The following is a 6,963-nucleotide window of genomic DNA, read 5'->3' as shown; positions in this document are numbered from 1 at the left end:
ACCCTCTCTATTAGGCATAGCAGACAGGACGTAGGTTTTAGAATCAAGATATGAATAATTACATGCAATTAAAAGACTTGCTGAAAGGGAGAAGATTTTCTTTAATGATCAGGAGAGAGAGAGGACAGTGTTCTGTGGAAGAGCCAGGCTCAAGGCAGCCTTGTCAGCTTCTGCTGGGCCCAGTGGAAGCTTCAGAGTTTATAAGAGGCATTTTATACGCCATTGAAAGGTGAGACCAGCCCAAGACTGAATTTCAAGAGAAAAGTCATTAGGCAATATTAGGAGTAATGTTTGGTTGTTATTTTGCATTTATGTATCTGACCTTTCCTCACCAAAGTATAATTACCAAACAGCAATCCCCACAGAGCCCCTGTGAGCCCAGTGTGGGATGGCATCAAAGCCATCTTCCTTTCTTCTGGTTGTAACTTTTTTCCCCACTTTCCCCTCAAAGCACCCCCAAAATAAGAGGGCTTGACCAAACTGGGTGTGGGATTTAGATCGCCACGGTGTATGGCAAGTCATTCTGCGGTACACCTTAAATTTATACGGAGCTGTATGTCAATTATATCTCAATAAAACTGGGGGAGAAAAAAGATTTTACCATGAGGTACCTCCTACCTTCTGGTTTGTGTGTAACACTGTGTCACATGTTATGGAACAGTTGCCACCACGCTTAGGGGGCAGCCCTAGGTCCATAGCCCCTTCTGTGTCTATGCAGAGGCAAACACAACCAAGCAGGTAGGGGATCTTTGAATCACAGCCTGAAAAAAAAAAACTTTTTTTTTTGTATTGTTGAAAAAGAAGATATGATTGTTTTCTAAATTGTTTAAATATGCTGTAGAGGATAAAATAAAAAGTGAAAGTTTTGTCAACTGACCATCCGCTCTGATCACCCCTCTCCCTTCTGCCTAAGGACACCACTGTTACTGGGTATGTTAGCTATTCTGAAAGGGATCTTAGATGGTGCCTCATCACTTTCCCAATGGTTATCGGAATCTCCTCTATGATGCTGAGAATGAGCGAAAATGTCCCTGTAACTTCACCCTGGTGAGAATATCTCACAAATAACATAGCCTTTTACACTGGAAGTTGGGAGATACTGATTTTTATCTTGATTGATTTTTTTTAACTCTGGTAGGATCATAGGGATGTTATTTTGCTCTTCATAAAATGGACGTGATAAAACTCACCACCTTCTTACCACAGGGCAAGAAGCAATAAATAACTAGGTATCCAGGATGATAAAATCCAGGACAGTGGCAGTTTTAGTGACCTCAAAATTCCAAGTTGCTTTCCTTAACCCAATGAAAGCTTTAAACATTTAAATAGGCAGAAGTTGAATAAACAATCATCAAGGTCGTTATCTGCCAAAGAAGCTATTCGTAAAGTAAAAGGATGATTTTAATAAGAAATAAAACTCATCTACTGGTCTATTAAGAAAATTCAGCGTGGAGAGATATCGTTATAAATGTGAGGGAAACATTGTGTTCCTGCTGGAATAACAGGGGCGTGTGTGTCTTAGAGTGGAGCGTGGCCCCTCCGTTACAAGGCTCAGAACATAACACAGATCTATGCCCGCAACCACGACAGGGGCAGGACCTAACGACCAGGCTGCTCCTGGTGTGGGATTCATGGGGGTTGGTGTGCATGTAGAGCCTTTGTCACTCAGCTGAAATAATAGATAGTCTTAACCAATTTAAATGACCTTAATAAACTCGTAACCCTGGTGTTCTGGCCACTTTGGGATCTGCTGTAGCTGAAGCGTAGCAAGCAACCAACCTGCTGGGAGAAGGCGCTACTCAAAACACACCTGTGGAAAAAAACACACCTGTGATGAGTTATTTTTTGGTATCAGTTTAAAGCCCAAACACTGATGCAATTTGGCCTCTTTAGAGCCGGGCTGCATCAGCCGCTCTCCCCATTAATTAGCGTGAGCTCTAAGATGTTGCTAATAGCTACACGTCTTGTAAACATGTTGAGTGGACCCGGCCCCTGAAGGCTCTCACTGTTACGTGATATCTCAGCTGGGGCTGGCAGAGCCAGCGTCCCTACCAGGGAAGAGCAGAAAGGTGTGCAGCCTCTGTACAGAATCAAAACATCGTGCTCTGAGCGCTCCCTTTCTGGTGTGGTTCCCATAGAGGTGACTGCCTTTTGGTAATAATGATAGTAATACTGAGGAGAATAAAAAGAAAGAAGAAGGGGAAGAGCAGGAGACAAAGCTTGCATTTACACTCACTAGGGAACATTTCTGATGAGGTCAGGTGGTGGGATTTTGGAAATACTGGTTTCTTGCCCCCAAGGTAAATGGGGACATCAGCCTAGCAGAGTAGAAAGTCTCTTGGAGTGTTCCTTAGTCAGCTGAGATAACCGGTCAGCCGCTTTAGAGCTACTAACTACCAAAACTAAAGCCACAGCTGAAGATGATGAAAAACAGGTTTGCAAACCAGCTTTCAGCTAGGAAACTGCTAAGGGAGAAGAAAGGATGAGTGAAGAGGCGGAGAGGCCGCATGGCTGCAGCATGGTTGGTTTGCTAACTTTATGCTTGAGTTCTTTTGTAGGATTAGGTTCAATTTTAGGTGTGCAGTGGAATATGGGGAAAGGTGATGGTGGAAACCAAGGGGAGAGGACGCCTGAATTTGGGGTGAACTCATCCCTGTTTGTCAGTTTCAGCTGAAACTCTGCCAGTTTCAGCACTAGAAGTCCAGTGCCCAGGGAAACCTCTCAGCCCCAGACCAGGACAACTGGTCACCTTCCTGGAGTCACAGAAGTGCATAGTGGACAGGAACCCCAAAGACAATCTCATCCAACTCCATCTTATATAAGGGGAAACCGAGGCCCAGTGGGGTCCATGAGCAGCACAGCATGGGGCTCAGGTCTTTTTAATAAAGGATGAATAGATCTACTGTCTTGTCACGTGGGTAAAATCATCAGAGATTACTAAACGCAAATATGGCACCAAAACAAGGGACAGGCTCAAAGGAAGGTGGGTTCTAATCCCAGTTCTGCCACTAAATGGGGACCTTGGATAAGATAATTCCCACCTGTCAAGCACTCTCCACAGATTATTTCAGAATCTGAACGATAGTCCTTTGAGGGAGGATTAATCTATCCATTTACCAGATGAAAAATTGGATTCAGAGAAATCAAATAATTAGCCTAATGTCATAGTAAGAGGGGAGATTTGAAGGTGGGCTGTTTTGACATCAAAGTAAATATCCTCCCCAGAATGACACTTAACTGGTACGAAACTGCAGGGAAATTCCAACAGCCCATTGCTCCCACCAAACGACTCATCAAATAGGAACGACTGTTGGAAAAGAACTTTTTTCTGTTTGTTCACTGCAATCACAGAGGTAACCCAATCATCACAGAATGCCCAAATGGTTGATAACTGAGGGATAAGTACCTTGCTACTTCCAAGAAGGATTTAGCTTAGCAAGATACACGTATTGACCTGAGCTTTCATTTCTTTTCTCTTCTTTTCTTTTCTGAGAAACTCAGTATCTGATAGACTTAAAAAAATTTTTATGTCATCAGTTTCTTATCTCTACCAGAACCAGAATATAAACTCAATGAGGACAAGAATTTTGTTCACTGCTATAACATATATACCTGGCACATAGTAGGTTTTCAGTACATCTTTGTTGAATGAATGAAAGAAATTCAAAATTAGACATATAGAAAAGTTAAATACTTTTGCTATACATTTTTATTTTATAGCATATTCAAAGTTGATTACAAGCTCAACAGAGGAGGAAGCAGAAATTAGGGAAGCAAAAATATATCTGCCAGAAAAATTTTACTCAAAAAATTATTGGATGGGCTCTTAAATAAATGTGTGTATTTTTAATTTTTGTAAATTAACTATTTTAGTTATACTAAAGGAGATTGCTATTTAAATGACTCAATTTTTTTATGTGTGTGGGGATCATATAATGAAACAAAGAAACGAAATTTTATGGTAAAGTTAAGCCTCACTTCCCTTTGTTTATATGGTGATATATACATAGGGAGCACAAAGATGAATGGTGTGATATTTTATAATTATGTTTGCCTTTTGCATATTTATCAAGTATCTACTGTCAAAACAATAATAAATAAACCGAATTTTTCAAGCTGATTTTTAAAGTAAATCTTTAGATCTTTTCTAAATGATTAACATTTTTAAAATTAGAAATTTCTACAAACATATACAAGCACTTCTGTTTTTTCAGCATATATGTTATATGTAGGTTTCCTCTGATACTGTGGATGAAGTGGGTATGCAAAATTAGGGTTTGGGATTTATGAATGAAGCTTTATATCACTTACCAAGTTCTATGGTCCCTAAATAGTTAGCATTTGAAAATGATAACATATCTTTGAAATGTATATGTGACAGTGTCAAGTAAATAAGAATAAATCACATAACTTCAAACATGTTATTAAAATAGCCTCAGCCCTTAAAACACATTTTAGAGGAAAAAGTAAACTCTTACACAGAGTTAATCATAATAAAGCAATAAGTCAGGTTTGATGGCAGGAGATCAGAAAGTAAGCTTAAAAGCAATATATGGTGTTTGGAGTTTCTGTACAAATGTAATGGTCTGAGAAATAACTTTCTCATTGGATTGCACTGCCACTCTGTTTTAGATGTGCTATTAAGATACTGATGGAACATCTTCTTTCTTTGTGGATACAAGAGGTCTAGTACCATAAAGAATTGATTAAATCTGTGACCATTTCAAGGCAAACAGTGCATGAAATACCCATACTACAACAAGGAAATGTGTCAAAGCCAGGTTAACAGATGCATGAAGCCATATGAACTCTGCTTCTTTTGGCTTAGTCTTTATATCTCCCTAGAACTATGACTAATCCTCTTTATATGAACAACTTCAAAGACTCTGATTTAAAACACATGGCACACATATAACAGACAAACTTAGTTCCTGCCAGCAGGTAATCAGAGGCAACAAAAAGTGTCTCTTGATGAGGAATTGCCTTGTTGTCCAAGGCACCACTTCAGTTTATCCAACAGAAATTCATCATGTCACAGCCCACTGCTCAGAGGCAGAATGAAGCCTGGTTTGCTCAGGCAAATAATAATATAGCCTATCAGACTTGGAAGTGTTCAATTTCATCCCAGTTTACCTACTTATAGAAAAACCTATTAACTTATGTATAACTAACTTTGTAACCAGGCACTTTAGTTAATTATCTTATTTCTAACAGCTTTTCAATAGACTTTTATGAATTTTAGAAATATATAATAATATCATCTGCAAATAATTCCTAACCCCATATGTACAGGAGTTTTTTGTTTGTTTGTTTCTCTTCTCTTTTGTCTTCTCTTTTCTTATTGCATTGGCTAGTACTTCCAGAATAATATTAAATAATAGTTTTCATAGTGGTCAATATTGTCTTATCTTTGATAATAGGAACATGTTTTTTCCCATTGTGTCTAGGATCTATTCCTAATTAAAACTTTTTAAATAAAAAATGGCTGTTAAATTTTGATAAAAAATTCTTTTGGCCACCAAAAATATACTTATGGGGTTTTTGCCCTGTGACCTATTAATATAGTGAATTTTGATATCAGATTTCATACTGTCAAACTATCCTTTCATTCCTATGACTTTTGCATTTTTATTTTTTTTTTGCGGTACGTGGGCCTCTCCCGTTGTGGAGCACAGGCTCCAGACGCGCAGGCTCAGTGGCCATAGCTCACGGGCCCAGCTGCTCCGCGGCATGTGGGATCTTCCCGGACCGGGGCACGAACCCACGTCCCCTGCATCGGCAGGTGGACTCTCAACCACTGCACCACCAGGGAAGCCCGACTTCTGCATTTTAATACACTCCTGAATCTTATATGCTAATATTTTCTTTTAGAATTGCACCTAAGGATATACAATAAAGAAATAGTATTATCCTTCTCCACACTGATGTTTCTATTCTCTTTGGCACTGTAGGAAGGGGGATGCTGTTAATTCACCTCTAGAAATTTTTGCTGAAAGCAAATAATAATAATAATTGTAGTTCACACTTATACAGCATGTATTCTGTGACAGATGCTAATCTAACAGCTTTGCATGTATTAATACCTTCAATCCTCAGAGCAGCCTGTAAAGAAAGTACTATCATCATCATCATCATCATCATCTTTGTTTTTCAGATGAGGAAACTGAGCTTAAGTAACATGTCCAACGTCACACAGGTAGTAAGTGACAAAGTCCAGGCAATTTACCATGAAAGTTTATGCTTTGATTCCCTAAGTCACTCATTTATTCAACTGTAACATGTACTTACTGAGTGCCTACTATTTTGAAGGCACTGCACAATACATTTGCCTTTAAATAAGCAAATGAATATTTAGGCCTATGTAATGAATCTAATATCTATATCCCTTTAGTCCAGGCAGTATTTCCATAAATCTTTCTCCCCAACCTTTTAATATTTCTGTCCCGCCTACTGAGACCCAGTATGTAGACTGAGGGAATACTAAGTTTAGCTCAAGATACTAGCTTAGTCTGATGGCATCCTGGCAGATCCTGTGTGGGTGCCCATGGTGACAAGGGAGAACTAAATACCAAATGTCATCAAATATCAGTTTGATAAAGAGGCTGCAGGTGATGCTGCCAGACACAACACGTCTTGTCTGGAAAAGGTAGAAAACTAGCTAGGCTAAGATGTGCCGTAGACACAGCGTGCTTAGTCGGGAGAAAGTACGTCCTCACATCCATCAGCACAGGAAAATCACTGAGTGCAAGTTCCAAACAAAGCTTGAGCGTGGAGCCGTGGCCAGGAGGTGGCTTTCACACCATATGTCTTTTCCCCTGCCCCAGAGCCCCTGTGGCATTTTTGAAGTGTTGGTCCTTGATACCTTCTATTACCTGGTTTTAATTAACCTCCTGAAGCCCCTTTGTCTGGGTGGCAATGTCAGCTGTGAGGGCGATGAATAGAAGGCAACCCTGTCAATATTTT

The sequence above is a fragment of the Lagenorhynchus albirostris genome, chromosome 5, assembly GCF_949774975.1.
Source record: "Lagenorhynchus albirostris chromosome 5, mLagAlb1.1, whole genome shotgun sequence".
Classification (NCBI taxonomy): domain Eukaryota; kingdom Metazoa; phylum Chordata; class Mammalia; order Artiodactyla; family Delphinidae; genus Lagenorhynchus; species Lagenorhynchus albirostris.
Note: the sequence above shows the minus strand (reverse complement) of the source record.